Source organism: Pinus tabuliformis, chromosome 6 (genome assembly GCF_031772625.1).
Source record: "Pinus tabuliformis cultivar Carrire ecotype Pingquan chromosome 6, CPIR1, whole genome shotgun sequence".
Classification (NCBI taxonomy): Eukaryota; Viridiplantae; Streptophyta; class Pinopsida; order Pinales; family Pinaceae; genus Pinus; species Pinus tabuliformis.
This window is the reverse complement of record NC_142292.1, coordinates 243,795,651-243,816,872: the sequence shown is the minus strand read 5'-3', so window position 1 is coordinate 243,816,872 and position 21,222 is coordinate 243,795,651. Positions and strand designations below refer to the sequence as shown.

Sequence of the window (21,222 nt, the reverse complement as noted above, 5' to 3'; positions counted from 1 at the left end):
ATGAGTTAAGCCAGAAGGCATAACTAACCACTCATACAATCCCTGCTTTGTTTTGAAAGCAGTCTTCCATGCATCTTGCTCTGAAACTCTGACTTGATGGTAGCCACTATGCAAGTCCAACTTGGAAAATTAAACTTCTTTCAGCTAATCTAATAGATCATCTATGTGAGGAAGGGGATAACGATTTTTTATCGTTATCTTATTCAGTGCTCGGTAATCAACACACATTCTCCATGAGCCATCTTTCTTTCTCACCAAGACAATTGGAGACCCACATGGTGATGTGCTAGGTCTTATGAACCCTTTCTCGAGCAGCTCCTGTACCTGCTTGTTAATTTCTACATTCTCTAAAGCGGAAAACCTATACATTTCGATGTTAGGCAATGGAGCAGCTTGCTGCAAATTAATATCATGTACTATTTCCTTTTTGGGTGGAAGACTTTTAGGTTCTTGAAATAGTATATCATATTCTGAATTTTTTTTTTTTCTAAATCAGCATGTTGTTTCGCATTACAACCCTCAAATACATTGGTTTTATCAAGTTTCTTTTCCTTTACAACCATCAGTAAAAATTGTTTGCATGAATTTACAATTCTTTTCATCTGCCCTGAGTTTATGAGAGTATAATTATTCTTGCTTACACTATATTCGATTCCATCTTTAACGAGTTGTTTTCATCTCTATAGAAAATGGATTTTCTATCATACAAGTAAGGACTTCCTAAAACAATTCCACATATATCCAAAGGAACTATATCTAACTCAACCTCATCTACAAATGCTGATCCAAAAGAAAACCTAAGTTTACGTTGTCTAGTCACTTGTAGCTTTGCTTTATCACATAACCAACCCAATGGATATGGCTTCTTATGAGGTGTGGTTAGTAATCCTAGCTTCTTTACAATTGCTTCAAAAATTAAGTTTACTTGTGAGCCACTATCAAAAAAAGTATCAATTGTTTGATGCTTGGAAATAAATCTAACATGAAAAAGCTCATTTCTTTTCCTCTCATTTTCTTCATTATCAGTAGATTGTGCAGAATTACTAGTAGATGCTTCAGAATTTTCACCTTTTATACCTGTGGCTGTGATTGTTGTTTCATCCCTTGAGTCTGACTCCAAATATTTTTGAATAGTTGCAGCAATCTTCTTCTTTTTGCCATCGAACTTCTTGGGTCTCAGCTCCGGATGCAGAATCCAGCAGTGTTCATCATCATGCCCATCCTTCTTGTAGTGAGTGTATGAAATTTTGGTCTTTTGTACAGCATTTGTCTTCCTCTCTTTCCATTTATGCTTTCTCTTTTCCTTGTTCTTGCTTGCAGTGGGTTTTGATGATCCCCCAACTTCTGGGTTCACATTCTTGCTTCTAGCCTCTAGATGTGTAGCCTGAACAGATACCTCATCTATTCTGGTGGGATTAAACATGAGAATGGTGTGCTTTAAATAGCCGTGTAGACCACATATATGTGAGTTTTAGGTGAGTCTAACTAAATTCCTAGATCAAAGCTCTTTTTCTAAATTCTTGGGTGTAGCCTTGTACACTTTTCCCTTTTAATTGGTGAAGAGTTTTCCAACTCGTCATAGCTTGCTGCATATAACCTAGTGGATAGAACTATTTTTTAATTGCAGAAACAAATTCACTCCAGACATAAAGGATTTTACCATGCTTCTTCATGTCAGCTTGTGTCCTGCCTTCCCACCATACCAAGGCAGTGCCTCCAAGGCGTAGGCATGCTAGCTGAATCTTACTTTTGTCTGAGTCAATGCTCTGCACCCTGCAATATACATCAATCTGTCTAATCCAATTATCCAGCTTCTCTGCATTCAACTCTCCATCATATATCAGAAAATCAAATTTAACATCTAATTTAATCAAAGATGTTTTCTTTTTATTTTCAGGGCTATTAGGAGGTATGGGATGCTTTTCTTCTTTCCCTTTGCCTTTAGAATGGTCATGGAGGAGAGTTACTTCTGCTCCTTTATCTTGTTTAGAGTTTGATGAATCTTCATCTCTACCTTTCTTAAATACTCTATACATTTCCTCTACCATGGCTCTCATGGTCATGAAACTGTCCATGAACTGGGAGTCTGATTCCAAGGGAGTTTCTTCTGCCATTTTCCTCTTAGGATAGACTCTTCCAATTTCTGGGTTAGGATCAACCAATTCTCCTTCTCCTAATTTGAGCTTTGTCCTAGTTAGCATTCAACAACAAAATCCAACACAAGCTTGCCTAACCTTAGCAACCTAGAGGTCTGATACCACTTGATCTGAAATTGATCTAAGACAAGTAATAAGGTATTACAGACTCGTGCATGGATGTGTCTATGTTATTTTATGCAACGGATCGATAAGGTTGTGAAATACACAGACATTGAAGCGGTTAAAGAAAACACAACAGGAAAACATATAAACACAAAAAGTTTAATAAGGAGTTCGCCGAATACTCCTGGGCTACGTCTCCTGGTCCAGCCTGCAGTGGTGGCCTCTCTATTATGTTTTCAAAGCAAAGTTTTTACAACAGTGAGCTCAATTTGAGTCTCACACATAGATATAAATTAGCAAGACTATACTTGGATCCCCCAAGTCCCTGGAGTACACAGACTCTCCTTGCTGTCTCTCGACCTCTATTGTTCACAATAGTATGAGCCCAATCTGAGACTCATACATGACAGGCATTACAGAGGAGTGCGCTTGAACCTCTCAAGCCTTCTTTGGAGTGCACAGACTCTCTGACTCCCTCTATCTCTATCTTAACTCTAGCTCGAAGCTGCCTTTGCTTCTGCAGGTCAACTCAGCTTCTTCTCTCTGCTCTCTTCTCTTAGCTTTCTACCTCTTAACTTGCTTGCTTCTCTCTCTGTCAGTTCGTGGCTTTAAAGATGATCTGCTTTCTGACTGTTCATTTCCGCTTCCCTACTTTCCAATTCCCCTGCCTTTGTCCGTTCGAATTCCTCTGTCATGCGTCATCAGTCACTGTATAACACCTCACAGGGAGGTGGCCACTTATTTCGTAAAGGATGAGTGTCAATTCTCTTGAACATACTCGAAACGACTGTTTTTACCGTTAACTCCAAGAATGCCCATGAAACACGATCTTCTGCCAACACATTGTCCATATCGGACTTCAAATCCTATACAACTCTGCCTGTTAACCTCGTCAAATCCGGTCATCCATCGGAACGTGTCTCTGCCATTGATCTGGAGCCTCCAAATCCTACGGTCATCGTCCATATTGGGCGGATAAGTAACATGATCTTTATCCATCCAATGTGAGCGGTTTTCTCTTTCTTCTTCCAGACGTGTGGCAACCATTGTATGGCATCGGGCGGGACTCGGTTGAAACCGCTTACCACTCAAAGCCCTTCCGATATCCTTCCGGTTTTTGTGGGACCCTACTTTTGACAAAATCGGTACGATATCCGTTGCATTTTATGATTTTTCGAGTCCAGGTGCTTGCAGCCTTTCCTTCTTTTAGGGGTTTTCCCTGCGATATGTTACATATCAGAAACTACCCCCGTTTCTCGAAATGGCCTCTAGATTTTCTAATTTGTGATAGCGTACGTTATTATGGGCCAAAGGTCTACGCACTTGACTGACAGTCCTCGTTGCTCCGCGCTGATCACAAATTTCAACTGTTATGAGGATACCTCCGATAAGCTTGATCTTTATAAGAATTTGAAACTTTGGCATGATTTTTAAAGAGTTCATGAAAATTTAGAGAGTGTTCTAGAACCCAATTTGGATCACGGCCTTCCCACTGAAAAAGCTTTTGGACCACCAAAAGTTGGTTTTTAAGCATCAATCAAGTGAGGGTATAGATTCCTCGCTTACCTAATTTCTATCCATTTCGCACTACTTGGTTTTGAACCTTTGATTCCAATCCTGAGTTACTCAACATCCCCTCTGCGCGTAGTTCTCACCTTCTTATCCAAAAATGTATCTTCCTGCAATTCATTGAGATATTCAAGAAACAGATCATCAATAGAAGGCAATTGGCTTTGCTCTTCGGGATTTTCAATCAATGAAGGTTCAAATAGTCTCAAGCTTTCTGTATTAACTATCGAATAGATGTGCATGTAAGCTGGAAAATCAAGGCAAAAAGCATTATCACCAATTTTCTCAAGTATCTTGAAAGGTCCATACTTTATTGGCTTCAGCTTCTTACCTTCACCTTGGATTTTGTCTTTGCTAATATACAGTCAGACTTGATCACCAACTTGGAAACTATGTTCAATCCAATGCTTATCATGCCTTGCCTTGTACATGGCTTGGCTCTTTTCCAGCTGTTCCTGTACTGCCTGGTGAGTCTCTTGGATTTGTTCAATCAACTTGGTTGCCTTGTCCACATCTTTGTGTCCATCAACTACTATGTCTTTACCAAAGATAAAATCCAAGGGAGAACTAGGTGTGAAACCAAAATAGGTCTCAAAAAGAGATCTCTGTGTAGAAGAATGTTTAGCACGGTTGTAAGCATGTTGCATGTAACATAAATGTTCATCGCAAAGCTTGGGATGCTTGCTGCAATAGCCTCTGAGCAACGGGATCACTGTCCTATTGACAACTTCTGTTTGGCCATTTGTTTGTGGATGAAAGGTTGTGCTCTTCTTCAGTCTAGTGTCCATCAATTCCCACAGACTCGACCAAAATTTCCCAACAAATCGTGATTCTTGATCAGATACAATGGAAGTGGGTAATCCAAAATGAACCCATACATGTTGAAAGAACAATTTTGCTATTTGTTCAGCTGTAATCTATTTTTTACAGGGTATTAAAATACACATTTTGCTAAACCTATCCACAATAACCTATAAATATCCATGACCTTTTCTAGATTTAGGCAGTCCCCCAACAAAGTCCATGGAAACACTTTCCCAAGGATGAAAAGGAACAGGTAGTGGAGTGTACAAGCCTAGTTTTCTATTGTTGGGCTTGCTTTTAGCATACATGGTACACCCTCTTACATATCTAGAAATTGTTTCATTCATTTTTGGCCAATAACAAAATCTTTGCAGCTGTGCAACTGTTTTACTTACACCAAAGTGACATGATATTAGAGAAGTGTGTGCTTCTCGAATTATCTTTACTCTTTCAGTTTGAGGAATGCATAACTTTCCAAAATGATACAAGAGTTGGTCCTTAACATGATAATCCAATTCTTCTACTTGTTTGCCACGACTTAAAGTTGTATATACATCTTTAAAATCTATATCTTGAGCATACTGTTCAATGTTGCTTTCATGCAATACTGAATTATGCTTAAGTATAGTAGATGCATTTATGATTGGTCTGGACAACATATCTGCAACTTTATTGTGTATGCCCTTTTTATATCTGATGACAAGATGAAATTTTTGTAGAAAACCCATCCACCTATAGTGTCTTGATTGTTGCATCTTAGTTTGTGAGCGTAAATATTGAAGTGGTTGATGATCAGTATGTATAATTGTCTCTTTGCCCAATAAATAATGTTTCCACTTTTTCACACTCTCTACTAATGCATACAATTCTTTATCATATGTGGGATAATTAACTAATGCAGAATTTAATGTCTCAGAATGATAACATATGGGTTTACCGTGTTGCATCAACACTACTCACATGGCATAGTCATTGGCATCTATTTCAATCTCAAAGGGTCTTTGAATATCGGGCAGTGCTAGTACTGGTGTTGCACTAATCTTTTCATTTAAGGTGTTGAAGGCTTTCTGCTGTTTGCCTCCCCACTGAAACACCTTGTTCAATCTTGTTAAAGCATGTAAGGGAGCTGCAATGAAGGAAAAGTTAGCAAGAAACTTTTTCCAATACTGTGCTGCTCCTAGGAAGCTTCTAACTTCTGTAGCAGATTTGGGTTTAGGCAGTTTACAATGACTGCAACCTTAGAGGGATCTATCTTCAATTCACCACCCCCTACAATATGACCCAAATAATTCAAAGATGTTTTGCCAAATTCACCTTTTGATAGCTTAACATAGAGATTTTCTCTTTTCAAAACATATAGAGTCTACTTTACATGCTTCAAATGTTCTTCCCATGTTTTAAGAATGTCAGCTAAATAGACAATGAAAAAATCATCGATAAAAGGCCTGAGTACATCATTCATTACTCTCATGAAAGTAGCAGGAGCATTAGTTAAGCCAAAAGGCATAACTAACCACTCATACAATCCCTGCTTTGTTTTGAAAGCAGTCTTCCATGCATCTTGCTTTGCAAATCTAACTTGATGGTAGCCACTATGCAAGTCCAACTTGGAAAAGTAAACAGCTTCTTTCAACTGATCTAATAGATCATCTATGCGAGGAATGGGATAACGATTTTTTATTGTTATCTTATTCAATGCTCGGTAATCAATACACATTTTCCATGAGCCATCTTTCTTTCTCACCAAGACAATTGGAGACCCACATGGTGATGTGCTAGGTCTTATGAACCCTTTCTCAAGCAGCTCCTGTACCTACTTCTTGTTTTCTGCATTCTCTAAAGCAGACAACCTGTACATTCCGATGTTAGGCAATGGAGCATCATGCTGCAAATTAATATCATGTACTATTTCCTCTTTGGGTGGCATACTTTTAGGTTCTTGAAATAGTATATCATATTCTGAAACAACTTTTTCTAAATTAGCTTGTTGTTTAGCATTACAGCCCTGAAATACATTGCTTTTATCAAGTTTCTTTTCCTTTACAACCATCAGTAAACATTGTTTGCATGAATTTACAATTCCTTTCATCTGCCATGAGTTTATGAGAGTATTATTTTTCTTGAGTTTATGAGCTCTTACAATATATTCGATTCCATATTTAACGAGTTGACACTTGTTTTCAGCTCTATAGAAAATGACTTTTCTATCATACAAGTAAGGACTTCCTAAAACAATTCCACATATATCCAAAGGAACTATACCTAACTCAACCTCATCTACAAATGCTGACCCAATAGAAAACATAAGTTTACGTTGTCTAGTCACTTGTAGCTTTGCTTTATCACATAACCAACCCAATGGATATGGCTTCTTGTGAGGTGTGGTTAGTAATCCCAGCTTCTTTACAATTGCTTTAGAAATTAAGTTTACTTGTGAGCCACTATGAAACAAAGTATCAATCTTTTGATGCTTGGAAATAACTCTAATATGAAAAAGCTCATGCCTTTTCCTCTCATTTTTTTCATTATCGGTAGATTGTGCAGAATTACTAGTAGATGCTTCAGAATTTTTACCTTTTATACCTGTGGCTGTGATTGTTGTTTCATCCCCTGAGTCTGACCCCAAATATTTTTGAATAGTTGCCGTAGTCTTCTTATTTTTTCCATCGAACTTCTTGGGTCTCAGCTCTGGATGCAGAGTCCAACAGTGTTCATCATCAAGCTCATCCTTATTGCAGTGAGTGCATGAAGGTTTGGTATTTTGTATAGCATTTGTCTTCCTCTCTTTCCATTTCTTCTTTCTCTTTTCCTTGTTCTTGCTTGCAGTGGGTTTTGGTGATACCCCAACTTCTGGGTTCACATTCTTGCCTCTAGCCTCTAGATATGTAGCCTGAACAGATACCTCATCTATTCTAGTGGGATTAAGCATAAGAATGGTGTGCTTTAAATAGCTGCGTAGACCACTTGTATACTTCAACAGAGTTTCAGGTGAGTCTAACGAAATTCCTAGAATCAAAGCTCTTTTTATAAATTCTTGGGTGCAGCCTTGTACACTTTTCCCTTTTAATTAGCGAAGAGTTTGCCAACTCATCATAGCTTGCTGCATATAAGCTAGTGGATAGAACTGTTTTTTAATTGCAGAAACAAATTCACTCCAGACAGAAAGGATTTTACCATGCTTCTTCATGTCAGCTTGTGTCCTGCCTTCCCACCATACCAAGACAGTGCCTACAAGGTGTACGCTGGCCAGCTGAATCTTACTTTTGTTTGAATCAATGCTCTACACCCTGCAATATACATTAATCTGTCTAATCCAATTATCCAGCGTCTCTACATTCAACTCTCCATCATATATCGGCAAGTCAAATTTAACATCTAATTTAATCAAAGATGTTTATTTTTATTTTCAGGGCTATTATGAGGTGTGGGATGCTTTTCTTCTTTCCCGTTGCCTTTAGAATGGTCATGGAGGAGATATTCTTCTGCTCCTTTATCTTGTTTGGAGTTTGATGAATCTTCATCTCTACCTTTCTTAAATTCTCTATACATTTCCTCTACCATGGCTCTCATGGTCATGAAACTATCCCTGAACTGGGAGTCTGATTCCAAGGGAGTTTCTTCTGCCATTTTTCTCTTAGGATAGACTCTTCCAATTTCAGGGTTAGCTTCAACCAGTTCCCCTTCTTCTAATTTGAGCTTTGTCCTAGTTAGCATTCAACAACAAAATCCAACACAAGCTTGTCTAACCTTAGCAACCTAGAGGTCTGATACCACTTGATCTGAAATTGTTCTAAGACAATTAATAAGGTATTATAGACTCATGTGCATGGATGTGTCTATGTTATTTTATGCAATGGATCGATAAGATTGCGAAATACACAGACAATGAAGCAGTTAAAGAAAACACAACAAGCAAACATATAAACACAACAAGTTTAATAAGGAGTTCACCCAATACTCCTGGGCTACATCTCTTGGTCCAGCCTTCAATGGTGGCCTCTCTATTATGTTTTCAAAACAGAGTTTTTACAATAGTGAGCTCAATTTGAGTCTCACACACAAATATAAATCAAAAATACTGTACTTGGATCCCCCAAGTCCCTGGAGTACACAGACTCTCCTTACTGACTTTTGACCTCTATTGGGCACAGTAGTATGAGCCCAATCTGAGACTCATACATGACAGGAATTGCAGAGGAGTGTGCTTGAACCTCTCAAGCCTTCTCCGACTCTCTGACTCTCTCTGTCTCTGTCTTAACTCTAGCTTGATGTTGCCTTTGCTTCTGCAGGTTAGCTCAGCTTCTTCTCTCTGCTCTCCGCTCTTAGCTTTCTGCCTCTTAACTTGCTTGCTTCTCTCTGTCAGTTCGTGGCTTTAAATCCAATCTGCTTTTTGATTGTTTGTTTCCGCTTCCTGGCTTTCCGGTTCCGTTGCTTCCATCTGTTCGAATTCCTCTGTCCCGCATCATCAGTCACTATATAATGCCTCATAGGGAGATGGCCACCTATTTCGTAACGGATGAGTGTCAGTTTTCTTGGACATACCTGAAACGATCGTTTTTATCATTAACTCCAAGAATGCTTGCGAAACACAATCTTCTGCTAATGCATCGTCCATATTGGACTTCAAATCCTATACAACTCTGCTTGTTAACCTCGTCAAATCCGGTCATCCATCGGAATGCGTCTTCGCCATTGATATGGAGCCTCCAAATCCTAGAGTCATCGTCCATATCGGGCGGATAAGTAACATGATGTTTATCTGTCTGATGTGTGTGGTTTTCTCTCTCTTTCACCAGACGTGTGGCAACCATTGTATGGCATCGGGTGAGACTCGTTGAAACTGCTTACCGCTCAAATCCCTTCCGATAGAATCAGAACGATATCCGTTGCATTTTATGATTTTTCGGGTTTGGGTGCTTGCAGCCTTTCCTTCTTTGAGGGGTTTGCCCTGCGATATGTGACATATCAGAAACTACCCCCGTTTCTCGAAATGGCCTATGTTTTGCTGATTTGTGATAGCGCACATTACTATGGCCCGACGGTCTGCGCGCTGGACCGACGGTCCTCGTTGCTCCACGCTGATCACAAATGGCAACTGTTACGAGGATACCTTCGATAAGCTTGATCTTTATAATACTTTGAAACTTTGGCACTATTTTTAAAGAGTTCATGAAAGCTTAGACAATTTTCTAGGATCCAATTTGGATCATCTTGTCACTAGGTGCAAATGCATACATCAAGAATGAGTCATGCAGGTTCCATTTTTCATGCCAAATTACAACTATCATTATTTCTACTGTTTTTCTAAGAATAAGGAGGCCAATCTCCAAATAAGTCATCATGCCCACATAGTATTGATATCAGGGAAAATCAACAATCGTCAAATCAAATCACTAGACATCAGGTCAAGTCCAAATGCTATAGTAGAGAGATCTATAGTCAAAGAACATCTCAATCATTAATTCAAAGTTATTGTCAAGCATCATGAAAAAACACTTTTTGTATATACCAGTAGTGCCAAATCATGCCAACCCCTTGTAGCACAAACATAGTGAAATATCTATATGTACATTCTGGTCAACAAGTTCAGTCTGCATGTTCATGTTATGGAAAACATTCAACCTTTTCATGTTAGCATATCTTGTTGTTATCTGCAATACATCTGTGGTCCTGATATCTTCCAGGTGACTATCTCATTTCATGCACAATACTTCATTATATGATGAACAATTTAACTCAATAACTTCATAAATAAGTTAATAGTGGTCGAATATGTTAGGAACATCATGATTCAGAGTTAAGATGGCTTAAGAAATCTTCATATGATGGTCAACAACAGTCAAACCTCTGGTCGCTCTCTTCAGGTTAGCATGGGAGCGACTTTAGCTGCCTAGACGTTGTCTAGGCCTTAGCATGCGTGTGACCAGGGATGAAATATCCTAGATCTATGACTACGACCAGAGAAGAAACCCTAATTTTTGTATGGGCTTCAGATATAAGACTCTTCTACATATCAATACTATCAGATGCACATAAATCATACTTCAGCAGCACATAATGAAAATAGTAATAAGGTTAAGAATCTTGAGAAGAGATTCTCCCTCTGACTGGGGATCTACATCATTCATCTTCATTCATGTCATCATCTTGTCTCTACTAGAGTCATGCAACAATAGATCTATTATATCATAAACATATATCTATCATGGCTATCAGCATCATGACATCAATATTTCATCAAGTGATTAGACTCAAAGCAACAGATAGATGCAGCATCATATCTCAAAGATTATGAACACAATAGCATTTTCTGTCAAGTCACTCCATCAAGTTACTACATCTAGTTTAACCATATGCCATCAAGACAAGACCATAGGTAGTAAGAGGTCTAGAATATCAATATTACACTTATACCTCTCACATCAAGGTTATCATGCTCTTCATGACCAATGAGATTAAATTAGGTCATTCAATAAAACTTTACCAAAACAACAAGAGTGTTAATCTCTATTTCCATATGCTTTCATCATGCTTATTGTAAGCATTACCAACAGAGGACCTAATCCAGACTATATACATTTTTTTTTTTTAACAACAAATACAACCAGAAAAGAAACGCATTGAAATTCAAATTTATTTAGCACACAGATTCCTACCACTCATTTCAGGAAACATATCATAACATTTTCATACTTTTAACTAAGATCAATAGTAATGAAATACATATGTACCGTTCACCAGAACGAGACTTCACTTGCTCTGCTGTTGCTGGTATTCCTTGTAGCTGGTCACCTCCATGAGTGAATGATGACGCACTTGATCCGAATGCGAAGACCCACCGGTTAACCTCCCAGCCTACTCCGTGGGTACTCTTCTTCCCCGCGGACCCCCGAGCTGCAATGGGGTTGTACAATGGAGGAAAGCACTAGCTGGTAGAGGAGAGCCCACCTTGGCTCCAGAGTCCCCTCTCTAACATCCTCTACCTCACCAAACTCACTATAGTTTCGTAATCACTGCTCTGACATCATCACATCCATCCAACAATAGGGTTCCCAATCCCCCCTTTCTCCCATGGCTTGCCCCTTCTTTTATAGGAGTCCTCATAGGTGACACTTGTCATGTCATGCATAATTAATTTTTTTTTTTATAATTCAATAGCTTGATTATTCACCCATCCATGTGTCATTCTCACATCAAGGATCTCCAAAATTATTTACTTAAATTTTTATTTAAAACTAATATTTTCCTCACCTCAACAAGATTCCTATTTCTTCTCCTAGTTGTCTCTTTATTCCCCCTTTTATTCCTTAATTTGTGTTCATTACTTGAAGTCAATTAATGAGTCAAGATTTTATTCCCAATCTACTCCCTAATTTAACTCAGGTTATCTCCTAGCTGGATATTCTTATGTTGGTTGTTGACACATGGAGCTTCTCTACATTTCTCTAAATTTAATTTATTATTCTTATTTTAATTCACCTTCCTCTTTTCTTAATTAGGTTTAAATTAGTTTAGGATTAATCTTTATCCTTACCATTATGTTTGTCTTTCCCCTTTTTCCTAATTAAACCAAATAATCTTCCTAGTATTTTCCAAAATGGGAAGGGTAGAGTTTTTAAGGTACTCTATTTTAATTCTTCCTATGATCCTCCTTATTCCAAGTTTTATTTTTGATTTAATTACATTGGTTTCTAATCATCATTTACCCTTCATGTAAATTTACCTAGTTTTCATTCCTTGCTTATATTTATTTATATTATTTATTTTTAATGATTCCAAGGATGCCAAGTTTGGTTGTGCCCTTCAAGAACTTCCCTAGAAGTTCCAAGGGTGCCACACCTAATAGCTTATTTGTGATGTCAAGGATGCCAGTTTGGTTGTGCCCTTCAAGAACTTCCCTAGAAGCTCCAAGGGTGCCACACCTAATAGTTTATTTGTGATGTCAAGGGTGCCAGTTTGGTTGTTCCCTTCAAGAACTTCCCTAGAAGTTCCAAGGGTGCCACACCTAATAGTTTATTTGTGATGCCAAGGGTGCCAAGTTGGTCGTGCCCTTCAAGAAATTCCCCTGAAGTTCCAAGGGTGCCACACCACTTGCCCTTCAAGCATCCAATGATTACGAGGGGAAAGTATAATGCAATGTCATAGACCACTATCATCTCTTATGTTGCCTGCTATAGTGAGACTAATGGTGTCGGGGATCAAGGAATCCGCCTTGATGCGCACCCCCCGGTAAAGTCCTCATGAGCGACCCAACTTTGGAACCTGCCCTCATGGCATCGTGATCTTCAAGGCGAAGGTGTTTCAACCCTTCCAACCCAAGTCACAGCGGGAGTGCTAGTGGGTGAGATCAGGGACTCTGTCCCACCCCTCCCATGTAGTTCCATCCACTTGTACAACCCCATCACCCATATGTGAGTCATTCGGTCAAGCAACTAATCTGTGCCTGCAACCATTAATATATCATCAGAATATAGTTAAACATATATGGCAGATTCCAAGATCGACTTAGACTTTCAAAGATAAAGTAATATAAATTTTCATCAAACCAGGTGTCATCGACATGTCATATGCGAGTGCCTCTGATGGTTTCCTGCCATACTCAATCATCATCAGTAACAAGGTTTCTCAATGTTAGTCAATTATCATACTAGCATCATTAACAATTCCTGGTCATTCACACCATTGTCCATTGTAAGTCTGAACTAAAGGAAGTAGGTAATATAGGGGACACATCCCTCATGGCTATCATCAATAATCATCAATGGAAACATACATATTCATTAAGCTATCAATATCGTAACATCGTAGAAATATACCTATCCATAAAATTTATCCATTAGTAGAGCGCATACATATTCTTTACTACCCTCATCATAATTTCAAATAGAGACCAACTTAACTATTTAATATTGCAATCATCAGAATACTGATAGATAAGATACATAACCATTCATGCTACCATAATATCAATGGAAAGCATTCATAAACATCACAACCATGAATATCTCAATCGCTATTAATAGTGTCATGGGTCCAGATCCTCAATCTGAGGTCCTCGAAGAAAAAGTGTCTAAGATAATGTCGTATTAGGGTCAGGAAACAGAGTGGGCACTACATACACCCCCTCTTAACAATGGACTTCGTCCCGAAGTCCTTAGAACATAAAGGAGAAACGACGACACATAATCTTAGGAACCCTTCCTGAAACTCTTGCCAACCTTCTGGTGGGCAGGTTAAAATTTTCCCAAGGTCTCTATGACACGAATTCCGTTATAACTGAAGGACTATATCTGGGGAACATTGCAACCCACTTTTTGGATAAATGTATAAAACATACATTATAGATATTATTAAAGTTAATAGTTAAAGGAAGTGTCATATATAAACCTTTCCAACAAAATCATCATAATCAAAATCACAACTAATTAAAGCAACAATTAATAACGCCCACCTTCCTTCAAATGACAAATTTACTAATTTAGGAGAAATCTCTCTAGTTTTATTCATTCAATCACGCAATTAAGATAGCAATAATTTTGTATTAACTCAAATTCATAGGGGATGCCTATGCCCTTTTTCATAGGAGGAACTACCCACCTTAAGCTTGGACTTCAATATTTGCAATGGTCAATAATAATTGTGTTAATTATGGTTTGATATTTCACCTATGACGTAATCCACCTTTGTTTACCATGTTCTAAATCTTCAATTTTGTTAGGAACTACAATCAGTACTTTGAAAATAAACATATGCCACTGCTTGCTAGGGGGACCTAACAATGCCTACTACACCTTCTTAGAGACTTGATTTACCTTCATGATCCATGTTCTGAAAGTTCAATGTTGTACAACTACCATTAGCACTTTAAAAATAAATACATACCACTCCTTTCTAGTGGATACCTAATGGTACACACTATATAGAGATAAAAAAAAAAAAAGGATGTTAACTACATAGAACGTAATCATCACTTGCAATGAATGAGTAGTCCAAACCTTCATCCCTTCAAACCCAGCTACCCTACTTCCTTTTGCTAGGGTAAGCGAGTGAGGCTATCTGGGGCCGATCTTCATTTAATCCTACTGATTCTAATGACAAGGAGTGTAATATTGCTGCAATCTTTAAAGGTGTTGTGACTATTAAGGCTCTTAATTTCCTGGTGACGAGGAATGCATATTCTCGCAGTTTAGCCATCCAAGCTAATGGAAGACAAAGCATATAGCAAGTTTCACTAGTGACCAAAGATGGTAGGCAGACATCGTTTACTAGTCTTTGCTTGATTCCAAGCAGAACTAAAACTATATGGATTGAAGCCTTTAAGGTTGGATGATCAAATGCAGGCACATCAATTCATTAACAACCTGGAGCATAGAACCAAAGCCCAGCTGCTGTGGTTCCAAAAGTAGCTAGAAATACTCTTAAATGAAGCTTTCCTATCAAGATTTGACACCCAGATTTGCAGCCGCGTCGACCTTTTGACAGCATGCGAATGAAGTTGAATCATTTTGTTCCTAAGGTCATAAAGCATAACGCCACAATCATAACATCACAAAGAATTAGTCTAGATATATTGACATTGGTATTTTAAAATATTGGACATAGCTTCAAAATTTAATTTAAAATATTCATTGGCCAAGAAACAATTAATTATTGTGAATTAATGGTTTTCATATAGGTCCAGAGACTGACATCATGAGGCTGCCACTAATGCATGAAACATTCAAATCCTTGGAGATTCCCTACTAGTTATTCAATGAATGTGGAAGAAAATAACAATGAGTAATTTCACATTACAATAACTGTATAATATCATTCATTCTCTTCTATCAATTTTCTCACATATCCACAGGGACGGGAATAGGACTGTTGATGGACTTTCTAAAGATGGAACAAGGTTGGAGCACAGAATCTAGCATGATTCTAAACAGTGAGGGCATTGCCTCAGATTATACTCATGATGCATGGCTGTAAATCTGTTTTATTAGAGAATCTGGTGTGTTTCAGTAACTAGTCACATTACGGATGTGGTGGACTTTCAACAGTTCATAAAATTTCAGATGCATGTAAGGGTACCGTCTAGTTTACAAGAGCATCTTGCAAACATTCCATTTGCAGAGCTTCAGAAAGTGCGCTCTGATGGTCAAGAATCAACCCTTTCTAAATTCAAGCATGATGCCAAACCCTCAAGAGTTAACAAAAACAGACCTATGGAAATGAGCAGCAAGAAGCCTGTTGTAAGGCTTAGGGAAGTTGTTCAAGGTTTTCTCATTAACCCAAAATAATGACTAGGCCTAAAGTTGTACTTCAATTTCACATCATTTACTTTATCTATTACTTCATTTAGCAAAATCCGGAATTCATATTTATGAATCAGAAATCATATTCACAAATAAATATTGAACATCTATTTCATATTGGTTTTCACCACTTCAAGTTTGAAAATTACCCAAAAAAAATATATAAAACCAATTTAGTTTATAGATCCATATACCTATAAATTGGTTGATCTTAATGCGATATAAAAATAGTATTAAAAAACTAATTTAATTTATAGATCCATATACCTATATGGGAACTAAAATATGTATGCTTTGGTTTATCAATGCTTGAATTTATTTGTATGAAGCATCACCTCCTACCATATACTCAGTATTGAACACTTTACTTTTCAAAGTTATATATTGAGTTGGGTTTGACTTATTCATTATATTCATCATGATAAAGATTCACCTTCTAAGTTTAAAGCTCTCGCCAATAAATTTTTAAGACTTTATTTTATTTTATCAGTCTCATGCAAGGATACCCTTTGGCCTAAAGAAAGCCAACCAAAAATGAGAGGAGAACTATCCTAAAACCACAATACCAATCATAATGATACCTCTGCTAGACTTAAGATTGTATTTATGTATTAAGACTTTTCCACTTAAACTGAAGAAGAGGTAACAATAAACTTACAATTAATTGTGTCATACCAAGCCTCAAAAATAAAATAAAAAGTTGGAAGAAGCTCACAAAGCAATCTACCAGGTCAAGTTTCAAACATAAATAAAAATATTATTAAGAACATAAATAAGAATGTTGTAAGAAGCTGACCACTGATTGTGACTGAATCATGTATTGAGTCTTCAAATTAATAAATAAATATAAACTTCAAATTAATAAATAAATATAAAAGTTGGATGTTTGTATTGAGTGAAGCTAATTATTCTTCACAATTCAATATAGCTCAAATGTATTTATAATAAAAAATGAGATAAATGTTGATATATAAAAACTGTATTTTAAGCCCGGAGCGCAGTTTAATTGGCGATAACCATGAAAATGAAGTGTTATGTGTGAGGAGGTTCTAAGTTCAAATCACCTCGATTCACCTATGTATGTGGAAATGACATACATAGACACCTAAAGGTTATAGTGGTAGTGGTTGGATTTGACTCGTGTCGTGCAAATATGAGGTTGATTCCTTTCAATAAAGAAAAAAATATGTACCTTAAGGGTTTGCAGCTAGTTCTGTTTTATTCTTCTATCTCAATGCTTAATAAGTCGTGTTAAAATAAACTACGATAATGTAAACAGAACATTGTTTACGCACAAATATTCACAACTACAAAATACTAAAGATACAGTAATAAAGGCTTACCATTGGCAGCCATCGCATCCTAGAGGCGCAAACAAAATAGTAGTTTTAAAAAGTGTGCTCATAACGTACATGCTAAATCTTCCTAAACTCATTTTTCATAGAAATTTTCCATCTTAATCTATCAACACACGATACTATCATCTATTAAAGACCATCTTCCCTGCTCTATTATTATATTTTTAATGCACAAAAACCTCGGATAAAGTTGGCAGTCTGGATGGACAAAACTCATTCTGGAATTTTCTTGGAATTGCGAGTTGCATTTATCATTTCAGTCAACCATTTTACCAGTTTAGATGAATGGAGAAATATTTGAATCATGGAAACAAACAACGTTGACCATCCTGGAACAAAACCATGAAATTATCAACCAAAAATCCAAAGACTGAACAAAGAGCCATTATTTAAGCTTTGGAACAAAATCAAGCAAACTACCTTACAAGTTGCAACATACAAGCATGAAAATGGCGAAAACAGAATAATTTACTCTATGCATTAAAATAAAACAAGGAAAATCACTTCAAAACAAACCCTGTGGCCAATCTATGATCCCCACAAAAGTAAAAGCTAACACAAGCAGTGGTCTATAACCATTGTAGGCAAATGTTTGTTACATACAGGATAGTCACCAGTTTGCTGCCTCACTACCCAAAGTTTGGATTGCATTTCATTCAGTTAACCTTTTGAGAAAGATCACAGGTATTACTAAGCAAATGTTTGCTTCCTGGAAGGGAGAGCACATTCCCCGTGTTTCCTTGACCCAGATTGACGCCATTCTGATCACACTTTGCTTGCCACAAGTTTGAAAATAAGTCAAATATTTCATATTTAACATCTAATTACAGTGGGAAGTAAAAAGAAATAACGTAACTATCCACTGAGCAAAAGATAGCATTACATGCGCGTGTCATGAAGGTTGACTTCTTGTAATGCAATCTCTCCAGCCTTGATAGATAACAAAGTGTATGCAAAGAATGCCAGAATTTGTGCGAAATGACCTTCGTATGTTTCAACCATCTTTTGAAGACCCTTGAATTCTAATTGAAAGTAGGAGATATTATGACTTGTTTCAATGAGAGCACCTTTGTCCATGCATCCTCCACCAATGGTTCTCTTCCTGAATCTTCTTTCAATTTTCTTTTACAGCCAGACCAACTCACTCTTCCTGTCCGATTAACGCCACTTTGCTAACTCCTGTTAGCCTTATTCTTGCTACTAATTTTCGCAAACTCTTCATCTTTTGTCTTTGCCACAAATGCGTCCCAATCTTCTTGCTTCACATATGCAGGTTTCTCAGGTTCTACACCCCTCTCAAGATCTTTCTTAATTTGTAACAATAGCTTATATTTGTGTTGCTGGTAGCATGATGAAATTTTTTTCGTAGTATATTTCTTGTTAGGGTCAAAATTAAACCTCTCCGTCAATACATTCAATACTGCTTTATAATCTTCAACTGGAACATCTCCAATCTGTTTGAAATTTATTGGCATGAAATGGCAAACATAGGTGTTAATTGATCTCTTAAACCCTCCAGAATTGGGCCAGCTGGATTTCCTTTTTCATCAAAATCCACCGTCAATTTTCTTGCCAAATGTCGATATGTAATTCGGCTTGTTCTTTTAATTGCCTTCTTCTTTTTTCCTTGCATTTCAGAGAGTGGGATCTCAAAACTTCCTCGATCACAACCATGATCAAGAATGTTATCTTTGTTGGATTCAGGTCCCTATTTGCTCATGGCTGCATCATCTAGAACATGATCCTTATATCTCAATTCCATGCGGCTACCATTGTGCTGTGGGGTCAAAGAGGGATCTTCCTGTATGTCCATCCGATGGATCTTAAATGTTTGTAATGCACGATCTTCTTCTACTCCCTCCTCGAAGTCTTCATTGTCTCCCTTTTGAACCTTTCCAATCTCCCTTTCATTGGTGTTATGCATGAACTCGTGGTTATCTTCATCCCCACTTGATATCCCAGAACTGATAGAAACATTTGTCGTGCCTATCATGGTGGAGGAAGATTCTGGTACTAATTTAGGGAATGCACTGAAATTACGTCAGGTTAACATTTTCATGTAACCAGTTAGGTTAATATCTTAAAAATTCCACTGCATTTAATCAGGCAAGCCATCGACCTGAGGAATTCAAAGGATAAAGGAATGCATTTATATTGTCTCGTTTCTCGTGATTCTTTAAGAATTTTGGGGACCTTAGCTGCTTAAATCACAAAATTTATCATTCAAATTGAGACTGCTCCATATTCTAAGATTACAATTTTTAGTAGTAATCCATTGTATATTTTTCCAATTTTTTATAATGGAGATTAAAATTTTGATTATTGCGATATTCGCAACTAGATTTCCACAGATTGGGGGCAAAATAGGCCAATAAGACAAGAGAAGCATGAATGCTCCGAACTATCGATGAGCTGGACTGAGTGTTGTAACTATTTTTGTCACCGACAAAACTGCACCACGGCTCCTTTAAATTCACCATCATTTTACTTGAGGCTTCAGGAGTTGAGGGTGGAAGCCATCGAAAATGTTGAATTGTCTTAAGGACAGTCCAAGAACAACCCTCATCTTCCTCGAATGAATTTTTATAGTAGCATCTTTCAATTGAGCAGATTGTTGATTTAATATATATTGGTTCTGGCATAAGTTATATACCTAAATATAGCTATATTGAAAAAAAACAGAGCAGAGCAAAAGGACAGTGATAAGGGTGGATATACTGACTCCAAAAGAAACCTGCAATGAATTTCTGTCCAGCTACAAAATCGATCCACAACACCGAGGGCTTGTGAACTGCACGTCAACAACTGACATTGACCTCTCCTCAAACTTTTTCTTTCCTGAAAATTGAGCATGTGATCTTGTTTCAATACTTGAAAGTTGTTGTTGCTCCACCCTTTCTAATACAACATGCTCTTGTGGGACCATGTCCTTGTGACCCCCTTCGTGACGGAGCTCCTTCCTCTAGACATAAAGCTGAACCAAATCTTTATCGAGGGCACGCAAAACCTCAGCCCTGGAGGCTGTTCTCAGAATGAGAGCGGACTCATAATTTATAAGATTATGCAGCCTCTGCTCCACCAAGTGCTTCTGCCTTTCGATTTCGAGGTTTTTTTCAATGCTACTATCCTTCAATCTGAGTTCAAGCCCCTTCAATAGCTCCTCGTAAGCTTTGATTTCTTTGCTCAAGGCTTCAATCTTGGACTCTTCGGCCTTAATCTCAGCGTTAATTTTCTCGTTCTCTGCGTGAACGCTCTGAATTTCTGCTTTGACCCTGGCAATGTGCTTCTGCATAAATGGATCCCGGGCCATCGACTTTGACATGACCGACACTATAGCCATTTCTCCCCAAAGTTGTTGTTCCTTCCCCTCCTCCTCCCTACCATTTAGCTGCAAATTTCTTCAGTCCATTTTTATCCTCTTCCTCTCCCCATTTCGGGACTTTCAGATGTCAACAATTTCAGCTTGAAATGATGATGTGGAACTGGTAAGATTTCGTTTCGATGCCTTTGCAGATTCATACCTGGCAAACCCAAATTTATACTAGTGTTTGGATTGTAGACTTAATTGGAAACTCTAAAGGCTCGAAAGCACTTGAGACCCAGATTTCTGAGGTTATTGGCTTGATGTCTCTATTTCTGATCTATGACATAAATCCACTCCATTTCTGTCCATGAATTTGGATCATAATACAATATAGAGCTCTTAAAATGTTCCTAAATTGCACTTTTTTTTTTTTTGAAACTTGAGTAATTTGATTTTAGAGAAATACCCACATAGCAAACAAAACTAGTTATGCATGCATGGGCCCATAGGCCTCAAGGGTTCAACTTGTGCTCTGATACCAAGTGTGAGGACCTAATCCAGACTATATACATAATTTTTTTTTTTTTTAACAGCAAATACAACCAGAAAAGAAATGCATTGAAATTCAA

General features: G+C 37.6%; 1 long non-coding RNA gene across 1 annotated transcript; it reads right to left on the bottom strand.

The window, feature by feature from the left end:
* Positions 1-17,743: 17,743 nt before the first annotated feature.
* LOC149258304 (uncharacterized) lies at positions 17,744-19,276 on the bottom strand. Its single transcript, XR_016246027.1, has 2 exons — positions 18,173-19,276; positions 17,744-18,059 (listed from the first exon to the last, which is right to left on the bottom strand). It is a non-coding gene; the product is annotated as an uncharacterized LOC149258304 (long non-coding RNA).
* Between the last annotated feature and the right edge of the window lie 1,946 nt (positions 19,277-21,222).